Below are 17,678 nucleotides of genomic sequence, written 5' to 3'. Positions count from 1 at the left end.
AATATTTGGAAAAGAAGCACAGTAATTCTCAAGAAGTTAAACTTCACATTGTCTCTATGTGATTTATTTCTATTTAGACAACAGTCTGCAAATGGCAAAAGTGACTACTTAGGAGGAAGCCACTCATTAGTTTACTACTCTTCTGTGCTAAAAAAAATCATGATACAACCAATTAATTGCTACAGAATCTGTTGAAAGTTACGCCACTCTTTGGCATAAGGATGAGAAGAGCAACAACATAAGTGTAAAAAAAGTGCTTCCCCTTTGGAAAGAATACCAATAATTGTACCCACAAGTTAATGGGGATCTTTAATTTTTGGAAGATGAGCATTTTGATTGATAAACATCTAAAAGGTGTTTCATAATACCTTATCACATGTAATCAATACCTTATCACATCTAATCACCACACTTTAAACTAAATAGACCTTATTGTCTAATTTGTATAAAGGTGTAGAAATACGTTCATAGTGGTAACTTTATGTGGGTGGGTAAGAGGCAATAACTTCTTCTCAAATATATTCATTGAAAATTAAACTCAGGCAGGCCACGGTGGCTCAGCAGGCAAGAATGCTTGCCTGCCATGCCAGAGGACCCGGGTTCGATTCCCGGTGCCTGCCCATGTTAAAAAAAAAAAAAAGAAAATTAAACTCCCATATGTGTTTGTGTTTTAGAGAAGAAATTTTGCCTACATAGGTTTTATGAGAATCTCATGTGCTATAGATTATATAAACATTCCATTGTCTGTCAAAATAAACTTGGCATTAATTATCACTTATTTTTCTTTTCATGACCTTCTGAGCCTATCAGTTTTCAAAAGAACTGAGGATGACGAGAGGAGACTTAAAGCAACATGTTACACCACTTTCTCAGATGGCAAATAGCTGACTGATATATGGGCAGTCTTTAAGGATGACCTGTTCTAAATCTGCAGGAGAAAGTTTGTTTTATAATTAGTACATACTTTCCAAAGGAAATATTATTTAATTATTCAGAAACACGATTTCACTCTATAATACAGCAAACTTCCACTGCTAGACTTAGTTTAAGGCTTAGAAAAGGGTACTATGATAGAACTTCAAGGAAGAAAATAAGTTGAACCAATTCAAGTTAAGATGTAAAATAAAGTCCATTAATTCTAATAGGGGTATTTGTCATTTAAATATGATGAATTATATAGATAGTTCATTTTCATTATAAAAAGATTACAAGATAAAAAAGGCACAAAGAGGAAATAAAAACCATCTGATTTATTTGATTTTGCCTGTTTGAAATAGGCGGGATTTTGGTAAGAATTACAGTTGAGTAACTTTTTTTCAGACAGTAAGGAAGTGGGTATTTTGCTGGCAGGCAATGGGTCAAAAGTGGGCACCCAGTAGTAAGCATTGCTTTGTCACGATGTCTTCCTCCTAATCAGTTGGCCTAAGCAATCCTTTCATTTTTTTCTACTTCTGACAACTTCAGAAGATATTTCACTTTTTCAATAATTCTGCTCTCTAAATGATTTGGTGATATTTGTGGGGGTGGAGAAGAATTAGAAAAGTAGAAATACAAAATGGTCACATTTAGATTTATGGGTCTCATTACTTTGATTGTGTGCTCTTGAGATGTTATGGAGGCCAGAGACTAGGCTTGAGGAAAGCTGATTTGATGATGACAGCCCCCTAAAGGGAGAGTTTCTTCTGAAACCCTGAACTGCATTGTCTCTGTAACTTGAAGAAATTGAGTCCTTTTCATCTGCGATCCATAGAGCATTACTTGAAGGCGAGTATTTTACCTCAAACTCATTGTCCAAACTCAACTTTGCTCCCATTCTCCTATTTTGCCAACCTAAGAAGCCATTTTCAGTATATTTTCTGTTTGCTTTATTACTGTTCTTATTGTTAATGTTTACACTATTATCAGCCCTCTTCTCAGGCTAGAAGTCTAGAAATTGTCAATTGTAATGACACAAAGGAAAAGTATTAGTAAGCTGAAAATTAGTTTAGAAGTATTAGGGTATGGGTTATGGCAACATTATATTTGTTTCTTAATTTTGTTTTGCTGCCAAATTTAATCAGGTACAATGTCTTGTGGGTTCTCTATGCTCTTCTTGCCCAGAATTTCTCTTGGATTCTTTCTTTTCTTACCCCACACCTTACTCCAGGCTGCCACCTCTCTTTTCCAATTTTATAGAATATCTCCTTTTCCATCCTTGATAAATATTTTGTTGAACTTACTCTATTAAATTAACAAGTAAATGCAATATAAATAAATGAGAAATAAATACTGTCAGGTGAAGTAGATGGGAGAAAGAGGGAGAGGGAAAAAGAGGAGAACGAACAAAAATAGAAATGAACCAATATATTAATATATAAATTTTATTCTAGCCCAGAATTGAAACTCGGTGCTCTGCAGGTCAAACTTGACCTATAGCCATGTTTGAGAGGTCTGAGTGGTATTCAAAAGTTGTTTCCTTCTAATAATATCCAGCCACTACTGCCTATCTAACCTTTCTGTAACACATCCTACCTAGTCATGGTCTAAGGGTGTTTCCTCTTCCTCCATTCAGCACATTATTTCATTAGGGATCCTCTTAGGCAACACGGTTAAATGCCTTAAATAAGCCATTCCTATTTCCAGCCTAAAAGTTTTGCACATGCCATTTATACCCTATCTTTGAGATTTTAATGGGTTTTATATCCCTTATGAATATAAGAGAACTCTCCTTACCTCATGTTTCTCCATAATGATGTCTGATCTGAAACCATATCAGCCTTATAATTAGAAAGTATGTCACGACTAGTTGATTGAGGGTTGTGTTTTATTGGTTTCTGGTTCTCTTAGGGCTCCATCTAAGGCCACAGGTTTCATTAGTGAAAGAAACAATGCCAAGGGATCTGATATGCTGTGAAGTTTGAACACCATAGAATCATTATCGAAATAAATCTTAGCATTTCTATTAATCTAAACAACTCAACATTTACCTCAACATTTGCATTAATGGACTCAGTCATTTTCTGTTCCATTGTGGCTTATTTATGATTATTAAAATTATATTTCTTTTGAGTAGAAATGTGCCTTTCTCTCATATTAATTTATTTACAAATTTATCATTCTTTGGTTTCCTGGAACAATTTATTATTTCTTTTCCCCAAGATAGTTCTTTAAGTGATTTTTTAAATTTAATTTTGTATTAAAAAGCATACTGTTCTGTGCATATATATATACACACACACATTTTGTCTGCTATGTTTTTTTTGTTTCATACACTGTTTAATTCCATGTAATACTATATTTAATATCTTTTCATGTCACATTTATTGTTAGAAAAATTTTCACTATTACATAAGAATGCTACAAGGAGCATCCTAAGGACTTATCTTTCCCCACACTTTTACTTTCCTTAGAATAAAGTCTTAGACGTAGAATTATTAAATTCCAAGGACGAAGTAACATTTTAAGAATACTGGCACATTTTGTTAAACTGTCCTATGGAAAGTTTACATCATTTCATGCTTTCATCTACATTACATGGTTGTTGAATTATTGTGAACATGAAGATGAAGATAATCAGGAATAAATGGGTATTATGAACTATATAGCATTTTTAATTACCTCCTTTTAGAATTTTATCAAAGCAAATGGCCAACTTCTGCAAAATAACCGTTTCAAATAGCCTAGCTACAGGTCACAAGTTTCTAAGTTAGAATGTTTTCTATTGCCTTTTTTTGGTTACAGCACTTATGTTTTATCATTTTCCATCTTTATGTCCACAGGGGTAATTTTCAATGTATCCTGTAACAATGGGTGCTTCATAATTTTTTCACTGCAGAGCAATACCCAATTATCAAGTGATTTCATCCTTCATAGTGTGGCTTCTGTGACCTTTTTTGATGACTCTGACATTTGAAGAATGAAATTAAATACAACTAAACATCAAATACCTGCTATAAACTCTAACTTTATTGTATGTTTCTCATTATTCTGTGAAATTTATATCATGAATACAATGATGTTTTTGAAACAAAATTTTGCAAATAGATGACTAAAATCCTAATTGAATGATGAATTAGTCATTTAAATCACATAATAATAGTCTTAACAATCTTACCTACATTTACGTTTATTTTGATCCTAGAAATGTAAAATTATTCCTAGAAGGATTATTTTGGAATATTCAAATGCTATGTGAAAATTCCCACAATATCAAGTGAAAATTTGAAAGGCAAAACTGAATACATACCATGAGATATGAACATTTTGATTCTTAACGAACTTATACCACTTATAGAAAGTATGGCAGACCGGGACAGTAAGTTGCAAGTTATGACATATGACAACAAAGGAGACAGCAAAAGAGAATACAAATACAGAACAAAGCAGTCAGGTGTAATTTAGTAAAGAGGCAAAGCAGATCCTCCACTTGCCTTCAGTTTTGAAGTCACCATTTAATTTTGAAAAGCTATTAAAATTTGTGGTCTCCAGGATAATTTTGAATTGTCAAAGTGATCTTGTATTAGATCACATAGAATGTTAACAAAACAGATAATAGTTTAATTATAAAATTATAATTATTTAAAAATTTAAACATTAGATCCTTAACTTGGTAAGATTCAAGTTTATCAAAACACAGTGTATTTCTTCACTTGAACTCTTCAGATAAATGAGGCCTTATTTTAGTACTGAAGCAATATATTCTTACAAACAAGAATGGAAGAAGCAAAATGAATAAAATAAAATCATGAACAAACACACAAACTAGTCTACACAAGATTGTATAATTTTGTCCTACACCCCTTGGGTGCTCTGTTGTGTTTTTTCCCCACTCTTTACCCCTTGTGGTTCAGTTTGGGCAATTTCTATCAGTCCATATTGAAATGCACTGATGTTTTTCTGGGCCATGTCAGGTCTAGTGATGAGCTCACTGAAAGCATTCATGTCTGTTACAGGGTTTTCTATTTCTAGAATTTTCATTTGAACCTTATAGTTTGTCTCTGCTGAAATGAACCTTTTCCAAGTTAAGTTGTCCACCTTTTCCAATGGTGCCTTTAACATATAATGATTTTAAGTCCCCTGTCAGATATTTCCAACTTTTGTGCAATATCCGAGGTCAGTTCTGATGTTTGCTTTGTCTTTTGGCAGTGTGTCATTTTTACTTATCTTTTTGTATGCTTTTTGATTATTTTTCTGTAGTTGTTGAAAGCTAGACATCTTAAGTAAGACAGCAGAGGCTAAGGTAAATAGTTTTCTTTCTTTCTTTTTTTTTTTTTTTTTTTTTTTGCATAGGCAGGCATCGGGAATCAAGCCTGGGTCTCTGGCATGGTAGGCAAGAACTCTGCCACTAAGCCACCGTGGCCAACCCAAGATAAATAGTTTTTATGCCTAAAATTGGGCACACCTTTCCTTCTGTTGAACTTCTAGCGTGGATGTTTGAAATTATCTAGTCAGGAGTTTGGTTGAATTTGAGGTTTTTTGTGATTCTGTATACTCAATACATTACTGGTTTTGTGTTATTCTAGTGTTATCTTATGTGACTCAAGTGTTACGTTGTAGGGGTAATTTTCCAGAAGGTTTTTCATAATGCCTGCTGATCTGTAAGCTTTAGCTCTTCTATTTGTACAGTGGCCTCTGTTGCAGAACACAAGTTTTTGTCTCATGGATATAAAACTGCAAAAATTTTAAGAATATTCCAGGGACTTCTTGTCAAAATTTTCTGATAGAACTTTGTACCTCTTCATTGCTATCTTCCTCACCTTGAAGTTTGGGTACTGTAACTGCTCTCCTTCCTAGATCCACTCTTGTATTCACCAATGGTGGTGTCAAATAAGTAGAGATACATAGAGAGCAATAGAGACAAATAGAGAGCAACAGTTAGAGAGACAGATAGAGTCAGAAAGACAGACACATACAGACAAAAGACACTAGGTAAGAGGCAGGCCAACAGACAATGGAGAAAGAGAGGGGGTAGGGAAAAAGAGAGAATGGGAGAGGGAAGCGAGAGAGAGAGACACAGAGAGAAACAGAGACAGAGACAGAGAGAGACTTACAGGCAAAAAGAGATAAAGAAACAATAAACAAAGGCAAGGATACGCAGACACAGACAAAGACAGACAGGCAGAGACACTCAGACAGATGGAAACAGAGCATGAAAGATGTGGCAAACAAAGGGACAAACAGATGGAGTGAAATATGCAGACAGATGAGAACAGATTAAAGCAGAAATAGACAGACATTCAGACAAAGAAAAAATACAGAACAGAAAGACTGAAAGACAACAACTAACAGAGATAAAGACAGATAGAAACAGGCAGAGTCAGTCATAGAGACCATCAGACAGGCAGATACAGAGAAACGGCGATTGCCAGAGACGCACAGAGACAAAGATACACAAATGTACATAGACAGAGACCAACAGACAGAAAGAAATAGGAAGAGGGATAGTCAATGAAAGAGACAGAGAACAACAGTGATAAATGCAGACATAGAGACGAGAGGCTGACAGAAAGAGAGATAGAAACAAGGGCAGAAAGAGAAAAAACAGGGAGACAGAGATACACAGAAAGGACAGAGAGAGACAGGCAGACAGAGATAGAGATGGTGAAAGTTAAATACGAACAGGGATCAAGAGATAAATTGACAGATCAAGACAGACACAGTCAAGCATATAGAGAGGCACAGGAAGATATATACAACCAGATGGAGTGAGACTAACAGAGGCAATCAGAGACAGACACAGATATACTGAGACCACGTCATAATCATATCTGAACCCAGACAAATCAGGAACACTTTCCAAAACACAAAATATCAGCATTTTTGTCTCCTAATATGCTGCTTCTTCAAAATTTACAGCTTTAACCTCACTCTAGTCTGCTGTTTCTGTATGTAAATTTTATTAAGATAACCAGTCAGAGAATTACATCTGCTTTCATACTTCATCCAATTCAGAGTGAATCTCTTCTTCCTTATTCCCTCTCCCAAATTATCTGACATAACTAAATCTTCCCTTGCTCCAAGTGTAATTAAAACTACTTATTTAATCACAGGTGTATTCTTATTTAATTAGAGGTGGGTTTTGTCTGGAGGGCATTGAAAAAATTATGTATAGTACTATTGTGAAATTTAATATTTTCCTGCTTATGTGGAACAGAGCAATTAAACTTTATGAAATGATTGGCTCCTGACAAGGAGAAGCCCTTTTCCATTTCCACCTTATAAGCCCTTAAATATGAGTGGTTAAAGTTCTGATAGAGGAAATCCATCCAGGTGCAGAGAGCTCTCTACTGTAGACTGAACATACTTTTCTCATGGGTAGAAGACTGGGAAATTTTCAGATGTCAGAAGCTCCCTGTGGAAAGTATTCTGACACAACTTTGTACCTCTTCACCTTCCCAACCTTTAACTTGAAGCTTGGATTCTCCTACTCTTCTCACTTCCTCCCAAGCCCCACCCCTCTTTCCTTTAAAAGTTGATATTCAGGTCTCCAATGGGTAAAATCAAGGAGAAGATCAAGTGGTTGGATACATGGATATCCAGGTCAAGAGCAAATGTTAAGTGGAGATAACTGATCTTAACCACATTGGAATGTATTTCCAAGGGAGTCAGATGAAACACATCCAAGCATACACAGAAGTGCCTGACCTTCCTTACGTATATGTTATCTCTATAATGGGACACAGACCACCCTATCTCCATTTTCATGCAGCAAAGTTCCAAGGCCCTGGTCTTTTCCTTCTGTTAGGGCTCCATGGGATACCCCACACTAAGATATGAAGAGGTTTTGAAAATCTGTCATTGGAATTCACGACAGTAAATATTGTTTCCACATACCTGAAGAAGATGGTACAAGCATTGTTCATCAAGCAGGGCATTTTAAGATGTATTAACAAAGCTGGAACTAGAAAGGGAGATGAGCACCTTATTGTCTTAACTTGGTTCTATTATTTATTATTACAAAAGTATCTGTATCTATAATTTGGCTTAGAAATACTCAACTCCTCCCCATATAAAATTAATGAAAATCATGCAAGATAACTACAGAAATGTCACTGTAAATCATTTGCTATCTGGTAGGACTCAACTACATTGCATAGCTAAGAAATGATGGAGCTAGGATTCATATAAGCAGTTTGATTGAAGAGAGCACATATTTTAATTACCACTCACACCACTTCTTTGATTCACTGCATTATCCAATGAAAATAGGGCAATTAATTTATTTTGATTCAGTTGGTTTGCAAAATGGGGCCAATGCCTCATAAATTTAGCTGTTCAATTTTAGAAGTCAAATGGGGCTACAGTATATATATATATAAAGTATATATATATGCTGCTTAGAAACTAGTATGGTATACTGCAAAGCATGTGGCCTTTGCAATCAGAGAGACCAACATTTAAATCCTCACTTCAAGAAATATTTCTGATGTTCCTTAGTGAAATTTCACTATCATATTTAGTTATCAGTATTACAATAAAAACTACATGCAAACATATTTTTGAAACTATCACATCAGGTGGTAAAGACGTTCGGGATTGAATTGAAGACATTTTGAAATGAGAGCCAAATAAGCCTTTTTTGGTATCTATTCATAAAACTCACTGAAAAATAAATGTAATGTTCTTGATTTAAAGATCATCCCATTTCTACAAAGTCAGTCTGTACTAAAACTGTGCAAAATATATAATCTGCATTTATATATACAATGGAGTTAGTTTCTACCATAAGACAGAAAAAGATAAATTGCTTTTTCACCACAACGAATGTCTAGTATGATCATTATGCTATCTATAACCTCCTTCAATGTGTGGTAATGTCCTGCTTATCCTAAACTTGGCCTTGTTAGATGCCATTACAGCCTCCAATCCTTTTGAAAATAAAAAAATTCCCCCAGAAATTTCCAAAATATGCCCTAGGGTTGGAAAGTTATCCATCTATTGAGAATTATTGACCCAGACATTGTCATAGACAATAACTGAAAATCCTCCATTACTTCAATTTCAAGCATTCCATTCTCCCAATAGACACTTTCAATCTCCAGACCATTTCCACAAGTCAAGTACCCTGATACTATGAGTCTTTCAACTCCACCAGGATCTACAATCCAAGGACCATGCAACCTTTCATTGTCCCTCAATCTTCTTGTGTTATTACTTCCCTCCATACCTATGTTAAGTTCGTGATCAATTATTATAATCCCCCTTTACATAAACCTTCAAATTCTTTGTTTCTTTTGTAATTTGTCATATTTCTCTTGTTAAAGTCCATTTCTGATTATATCTACTCACCATCTACTTCAAACCTGAGTCTTCCAGCTGAATGTAGCTGAAGACATTCCTTAAATCCATCATCATCAACCTCAAGTGCACCTTTAATGTTGCCCACCAGTCATACTTTAATTCCCTAGCTCAGTACATTTAAACCTAGTATTCACATTAGAATCATATACAGAACTTTTAGTAATAATAGCAGCCTGGATCTACCCTTCAAAAATATGATTTAATAGGGCTGTATTGGGGCTGAGGTATTCCAAATTCTTAACAGCTCTCCAGGTGGTTCTAATGTGGCACTGGGGTTAAGACCAATTTCCTTGTCCATTCATTCTCCCATTTTCTTAGATGACTCTTTTCTACTTTTCCTCACCCATACATATTCCCATCACCTTCTCTCCCATCCTTATTCACAACTGATGACATTGCCTTCTATTTCACTAATAACATAGAAGCAATTGGAGGAGAATTTCCACAAGCTTCAACTGTCATATCTTCACGTCTGCTTTCATCTGTACCTACAACACTTTGACTTTCTTCTTGCTTTTGAACGAAGTCTAAAGGCTCATATTTAAAGCCTTTCCATTCCATTTATGCATGAAATCCAATTCACCCCTGATAATTTTCCAAGAAAATTACTCCAAGAAGTCCTCCCTCCTCTATCTCTTGTTTCATCAATTTTCCTTTTTTGCCCCTATCATTCTCATTAGTAGACAGACATGCGGTAAACTTCTCCCATTTTTCCTTCCAGCTACTACACTACTTTTCTCCTCCCATATATGACATATTTCCTTCAATGACTTTTCTATACTTACTGTCTTCAAATACATTTCTCCCATTCTCATTTAAACACACAACACTTAGGATTCTGTTCAAATACTTTACTGAAACTGCTTTTATCCAGGTCCCTAATGACATCTACGTTGCTAAATCCAACGAGCATTCCCCCAGTCCTCATCTTACTTGACTCTCCAGCTGCATTTGGCACAATTGATTGTTCCCTACTCCTTGAAACATTTTCTGCATTTTGAATCCAGAAAACCGTCCTTTATTGGTGTTTCCCCTACATCAATGGCCGATCTTTCTCAGATTTTCCTAGTCCTCCTCTTCCTAACCACAAAAAGTGGCGGCCCAGAGTTCTGACTTTAGAACATCTTTAGTTCTCTAGCTAATTTCAATCCCTTAGAGAGCTCCCCCAGCATTGTGGCTTTGAACACCATCTGGAGCAGGGGTTTGCATTGTGAAAAAGTTCTTGCCAATGAATTATTATCAGAACTCCCTTCTGAATAAAAGGCACAGCCCATGAAGAAAAATTCAGTTTTTCCCTCCTTTGCTTTTTCCCCATCTTCCTGCTATAATTAAGAAACCGACCCCTATTATCATATCCTTTGTTTTGCATACTTTGCTATATAGATTTGTGGTTTTGCTAAATTTATTTTTCCTATTTTGCTTATTTATAAAATGCTCAACCTATTTTTAGGTCTCCTCTTGTTGTGTTTATGCAAGTGACTCAGTGCCGTCCCTGAACTGGAAGCATCAGCATCACCTGAAAACTTGCTAAAAATGAAAAATTTCAATTCCTATCCCAGACTCACTGAATCAGAATCTCTGGGGATAGGGCCAGCGACCTGTGTTTTAACATAGCCTTCTGAGTGATACCAGTGTATGCAAAATTTGAGAATCTCTATTTAAGTCTCTAATTCTCAGTTGATCTTAGAAATGAAACAGTATATATTGGCTGCCCTACGTGAAAACTGAAAATTTAGTGTCTTTATATTTCTTATATCCCATATCCCTCTCTCCACATAAGTGCTTTTGATTGTTACCTTCTCATGTTTTGTTCCAATTCTCTATAGTATTCCATTTTATTTTTAATTCTAATGAATTTCTCTGGATGCTATTTTGAGATCATATGCCATGTCTTTTATGAATGTTTCATGTATGATTTTGTTATATGCTTTTTTAACTCAACTGATATGAGGCACATCTTATCATAATGGTATAATTATTCATATAGCATCATCTTCCCTGCCCACTCTTAGTCACAACATATTGTTGGAAACTTGGATTTTTAGCTATTATTAATATTGCAAGTATGCATATCTGTGATCTTACTTCATATCGCATAGAGGCAGAGTCCTCATCTGTGGTATAATTGGCCTAGCTACACTGTGTGGTTTACTTTTCAGCAGACCCACTTGGTTGGCTCTCAAGTCCATGAGGCCATAAATTAATTAATAGTAGTGTTTTGGGGCTTATGGTCATGTTTGTAGAAGATTCTGGATCCTTGCTAGGGCAATTAACTCTACTTCTTTCAGCTTTTTAATTTATTACTATTATTATTTTACAATATTTTGCTTCTCTGTGGTTTTAGTCTCTAAATACATAGCTTCACTCAAATATTGCAGTTAGGAAATTATATGCATGCAGGAAATATTACCTAGGCAAAATTTACTGGCGGTTTGGTTGCTGTGGCTTTGATTCTGGGAAGGGTCGCATCTGACATTTTACGAGTTCCTATGAGAGTGTATATACTGCAGCAGTTAGAACACTTGGGAAAGCATTCATAGGTAATGTATTCATCACTCAGACTCTCATTGCCCAGAGAAAATCATTGCAAAGATTTTAGTGTGTTTCATTCACTCTTTTTTTCTCCATAAGTACATATATAAATGTATTTTTATAATTCCTTTTGGCTTAAAAACAATGTAAATATTTTCTTTATCATTCAATGTATATATTTTTTGTTTTCTTTGTATGTTGTATGGCCGGGGTCACATTTTATTGTTTTTCTATGTGAGTATCCCATTATTACAGCACAATTTGTTGAATTTTTGTTTATTTGTTTTGCTTGTTTGTTTGTTTCTTTGGGAAGTACATGAACTGAGAATTGAACCCAGCTCCCGCATGGCAGGCAAGAATTCTGCACCCCCCTTGCACTGAACTACCCTTGCACCCCACATCATTCAACATATTTTAAAACTTAATTTCAGGGCTATGTAATAATTCATCAATTTTTAAACATAAGTATTTCAATGTTTTCTACTACAATTAATATTATAATGGACATCTTTGTTATAAATCTGTCAAAATGTATGTTTCTTTAAGATAATTTAAGCAAGAGCATTGCTGGATTACAGGTCTCAAGTCTGTCAAATGAAAAGGGTTTGAATAGAATTTAGAGGCTTTATTCAGTTGACATGTATCAGAAAGCAAATGAAGACCAGGGGACTTCCCATTTTAAACGAGGTTGAAGTAATTTTAATGTGACAATCATGAGCTTCTCTCTCCTCCAAGAGAGGGAGTAAGGTAATCAGTATGGAGCTGGTGGACCATATTAATTGAGGATAGAAGTTGCAATTTATAGGAAATGAGTCTGGCAGTGGAGGGAGGATGGATGTCTTCAGTGAGGCATGAGGCTACCATAAGCTAGTGATGTGACACCATGATTAAATCAGGGCACCGTTCTCCCTTCCCCCAATGCTGTGCAGGAGGGCAGCAGTGGAGGGATCGCCTCCGTTCTGGGTCCTGAGGAGCAGCCATTGCCACTGCTCGCCCACATGGCAAACCTGCAGGCCATACTGGCAATGGAAAAGAGCAAGGCAACCTGGCCACCTGAGCAGCAAGAGGATCCTCCTGCCTGAGCCCAGTATCTGCAGTGTAATAAAGAAGTATCTTAAGGAGAGACATGCCATACCTTTGACAAGATTTTCAATTAGAAAATTGGTTTCTTGCTTTTTAAAGATTTTTTATTTGAATGAAATTAATGAAGTTTTATGAAAAGATAAAAGAATATGAAGAACTTAATAATGATGAAGATTGCCTTTGTAGAAATGACAAATTTATGATAATTATATCATGAAGGAACTCTTCTTATGTTCACATCTTTTCTCAAAGAAAGCTATAGGATGTTTATGAAGTAACCTAGCCAAGAAGCAAGTGTCATTAACTCTTTTTCAGCTATATATAGGAGAAATTTGTGAAAGTCTTCAATTGTGCTATTTAAAAAAATTTATGGAAAGCGTCAATTTCACTAGATTTTTTCAGTGGAAAAACTTAGAACTAAATATCCACTTGACCATGAATGATTTTAATGTACATAAGGATTATTGGATGGGCAGAATTTGGTGAAGAGTGTGGTCACAGAAAAGCAACACTGGAGAAATGTGTGTACTGAAATGCTTAGATAATAGGAGGAGAAAGATGAAACAAGGAGAAATATCAGCCTTAAATTAAAGGATTATACTGTCCCTTGTCAGTACAGGTGATTGCCCTTTCGTTGTCTGTATGACCTATGCCTTCCACACCCTAAGTAAACTCTGCTTCATCCTGGGTCAAATGAAAAGGGGAGATTTGCAGTATCACCTTTCACTACACGGGGGGATTTCCTGAGAGAAAAGATGGGGTTTTATGCTTCTGAACTCATTCTGGGGCTGGAGAACATGCACAATCTGTTTGTTGTTTACAAGTTTTTTGAAATCTACAAATATCTTCTTGGTTGAACATGGACATGTGAGGATATCAGAACTTGGTCTTGTCTGTGAGTTTTCCAAAAGAAGCTACATGCTAGTGTGGGCACCCATGTGGACATGGCTCCTGAGGCTGCAGAAGGAGACAGCATATGACAGCAATGTCAATTGGATCTCCCTGGCTTGCACGCTTTTCAAACTCTTGAGAGGGTATAGCCATTTCAGACAACATAAGTCCAAAGATAAGCATGAGATAGATCGAATAACACTCACTGTGAATGTGGAGCTTTCAGATACTTTCTCTACTGAATTAAAGTTCCTTTTGGAAGGTTTGCTCCTGTAATGTTTGAGTAAACAGCTTTGTTGTCATGGAAGCAGTGCACAGGAAGTAAAACAGCATTTATTTTTCAAAGGCATTGAATGGCAGCATGTCTACTTACAAATATTCTCCCCACCCCTGATTCCTCTCCAAGAAGTCAAGGCTGCAGAAGCCTTTGATATAGACTTATTTGATGGAATGCTGGCAGCAGGAGTTAGCAGAAATTGTTAATGAAGCAGTAAATGCAGACACAGATAAAATTGAGGCCAGGAAGTAGGCTGAGAATAAGCTACTTGTTCAGGAAGAAGGTTATGCTCTGGAAAAAAGACTGTATTATGTATAGGTATATGTTGAAACTGGGAAACCCTTTTCTGACTCAGTGGCAGTTTCAATACTTTCACCTTTTTTTTCAAATAGAATTGAATGGAGAGGAGGGGGAGAATTTCGACAAAATTTACTGACAATGGAACAGATTGTTTCTGTGGAAGAAACTCAGATTAGAGACAAAATACATTTTGTTGAGGATAAAAGTAGGGAAACAACTTGTCTTGCAATGTAAGGGTGATCCTGAGTCCATGCAGTGGAAGAAAGAGTTGACGGAAACTTAGAGGTTTCTGCGTTGAGCCCCAAAGTTCCTCCACAAGCTTCGGGTTGGTGTTGTTGATATCTCCAAGGCACCTTTCTGTCACAGAAACAGCAAGGGTCTTTAAAGCCCAGGGAAGAGAGTGTCTGGGGAAATCTGCTTTGAGGAAGCCCACTCCTCTGGATGCAGCCCTTTTGGGAAAAGTATGGAGATTAGACCTTGGATTTGCTTATCACTGGGGCTAGAAAGACCCAACATACTGAGATGCTCCTGCAAGGAACTGAGATTTCCTGGGTCTTGCAGTTGACCCTTCCTGTCTCACCTGGTGCCTCCCACCACTGGCTCATTTGCCCACAGTTGAAACTACTGAAGAAAAGAAGGTTATTTTTCTTTGCTACACACTTATTTTGGTATAGGCTGAATATAGACCTTGAAATAATTCCCACTTACCCCTTAAATTTTTGCACCTTGTATGAAGCATGCCTTACCCTTTACAAGATAGAATTTAAAAATACTCAGCATTGGTAATAGATTGCCAAAAGTGTTGTCATATTTTATCTATAGACAGTCACTGCTGATTTTATATGTCTTTGTCCATGCCCATAAAATGGTGATGGAAGGTCAACAGTGTTTCTTTTGAGCAACGGTGTGACTTCTCACTGTCCTGGGTTTAAAGGTTGAATATATTTTTGGAAATGTTGAACTTGGGTACATTACCTTGCAAGCTCTACCTTCACCCCTCTTGCCTTGTTTCTGTCAAAGACATACTGAAACATTCATGATTAGATGAGAATGAAGATACCATAATCTCAAAATTGATGGTATTAATAACTTACAGTGGCAAGGTTTACAATGATTCTGAAGGCAAGGTAGCAGAATTTTAGATTTCAGGATAATGGCAAACCACAATTTTTTTCAAGTCCCATGTACTCAAGTCAACTAACAGCACCTTTGAATGTTTGGGTATTTGTGTGCTAGTGGGTGAGTTTGTCTTCTGGGTTTCAATGATAAATGGTTGCATGGCACAGTAATCTTGGTTCCTTTTGCCTCTGGAAACACACGTGTAAAAGAAGGAAAAGATTGCTCTGTTTTGCATTTCAGTATAACTTAAAATTAACTTTATTTTAAAATAATGCTGAAGAGTAAATGTGTTTTAGTGAGTTAGCTGTACATATTTCTTTTATGTTGCTTTTCACCTGTCATTAGTGAATAATACTTTGTATTAGGTTACTCTATGACAGTTGGCAATGTTAAAGTTTAATGGTCTTTTGACTGATCGCAGTGCATTTCCTCCCACCCCATGGTTTGTTTCCCCCCATTGCTTTCTGGGCCCTTTTCATGCTACAAATAAGTTCTGGGTTTTACAAATCAGTGTCTTTCAGCAGAGTCTCTAAGTTAACTACTAGCAATATAAATAATAAATAACTTGACTTCATAATTGTCTGCAACTTGTCCTAGATGTTTTTAATGATTTCAAATTTTTGTTTTAAATTTGTGTGTTGTGTTCATTGGGAAGTATTTTTTCATGAAATTATATTTTGAAAGTTTGGAAGATAATTTATTAAAACAATATGTTATTTCCTAAAAGTTACTTTTGAGATTCATTATCCATCTCAACTACTATTTGGGATCATAATGAACATACATGTTCTACTATCTGCAATTTCTTGTATGAGAGAGGTATATGTGCTGTTTACACGATACCCTTTATTTTAAAAAGAAGAATAACATTCTAATTCGGTTTCAAAAGAAGAAAAAAACAGAAATAAAAAAGCATTTGATCTTCTTAAAGGGTAAGTGTACTCTCAGCCACCATCAATCATAGCTGAGGCTGTCCTAGTGTGTTCATGTTCAGCACTTAGAGTTTTAGAGAAACAACTGCACTTTGTACCTCTCCTGGACAGAGTAAAGGGCCTCGAGTGGAGAAGTCACTCTCATTCCACCAGGTTTGGGCTTATAGATATGTCAGAGTATTCATAAAGATTGTTAAAGTTCCCACAAGTGAGCCATTTCTCATACTTGCTGTAAAAATGAGCTAATTTGCACTTCTTTCAAAGATATTTTTGCTCTGAACTAAAACATAAGGTTAATCTCATTTGGAAAAGAAATATGAATTAGAAAATAGCCTGAGAGCTCTTTTGTCTCAAACTTATTCCAAGTAAATATTTGCACATCCCCAATTAACATTTGATTTATACTGATGTCATTAAGAAGTACATCTAATTGCAATTTATTAAGAGTACTTTGTGAGATTGAGATAAGCTCCTTACTCAGGCTGTAGTGAGTAGTGTTGGGGTCTGATTTGGGGGTCTTGAACCCATCCCTACAGCTGTTCTAGTGGGACTTAATGTTTCTTCTGGAAGAACCAAAAATGCCTCCTTGCCAGCACCTGGCGCTGGTGTGGTCAAAGGAAAAGTCAGGAGGTTTAGAAGTCTTTGTATTCTTGGACATTTTAGAAGGTTTTAAAACTATTGCATAGTTCCTAGATATTTGACCTAAGTTTGGTCCATTCAAAAGGGCAAAGTTCAGCACAAGCTTTCTCATCATTTTAGATTTATACGGTTTGGTTATTTTAATATTGTCAATGAAGATCACTGAGGTGTATATTATATTTATTTAATTATGTTATATTGTCTTGATTTCATAATTCAAAGGACACAATTAAACAAAGCCTAAAATAATAAATTACTCTAAGTTGTTATATGAAATATGTGAAAAACTTTTAAAACTTTTGTGAATCAAAAATAGATTAAATCAGAAGTCATTGCTACTATCTTTGCAACTGTGGCTACTGCCCTTAGGCCAGGGAGATATGACTTAAATACCAGGCTGATAAGAATCATAATACACATTGGACAACAGATTTACAAGTTTCTATAATGTACCCAGTGTTCAAAGTCACAGAAGTCTGAATCATTGCTCCCCTCTTGTATCTCTGACAGACTCCCCATGGACTGTGAATGAATCATTCACAGTCCAAGAACAGAATATTCACTTGGTCTGTCTTCTAACCTTCTCTCTAGTTTTGTAACTATCATAACACATAATAGGGTCTGTG

At 35.9% G+C, this 17,678-nt stretch overlaps 1 pseudogene; it reads left to right on the top strand.

The window, feature by feature from the left end:
* Positions 1-12,809: 12,809 nt before the first annotated feature.
* LOC143670751 (G protein-coupled receptor kinase 3-like) lies at positions 12,810-14,747 on the top strand (annotated as a pseudogene).
* Positions 14,748-17,678: the final 2,931 nt, after the last annotated feature.

This window comes from Tamandua tetradactyla, chromosome X (assembly GCF_023851605.1).
Source record: "Tamandua tetradactyla isolate mTamTet1 chromosome X, mTamTet1.pri, whole genome shotgun sequence".
Classification (NCBI taxonomy): Eukaryota; Metazoa; Chordata; class Mammalia; order Pilosa; family Myrmecophagidae; genus Tamandua; species Tamandua tetradactyla.
This window is presented reverse-complemented; position numbering and strand designations above follow the sequence as displayed.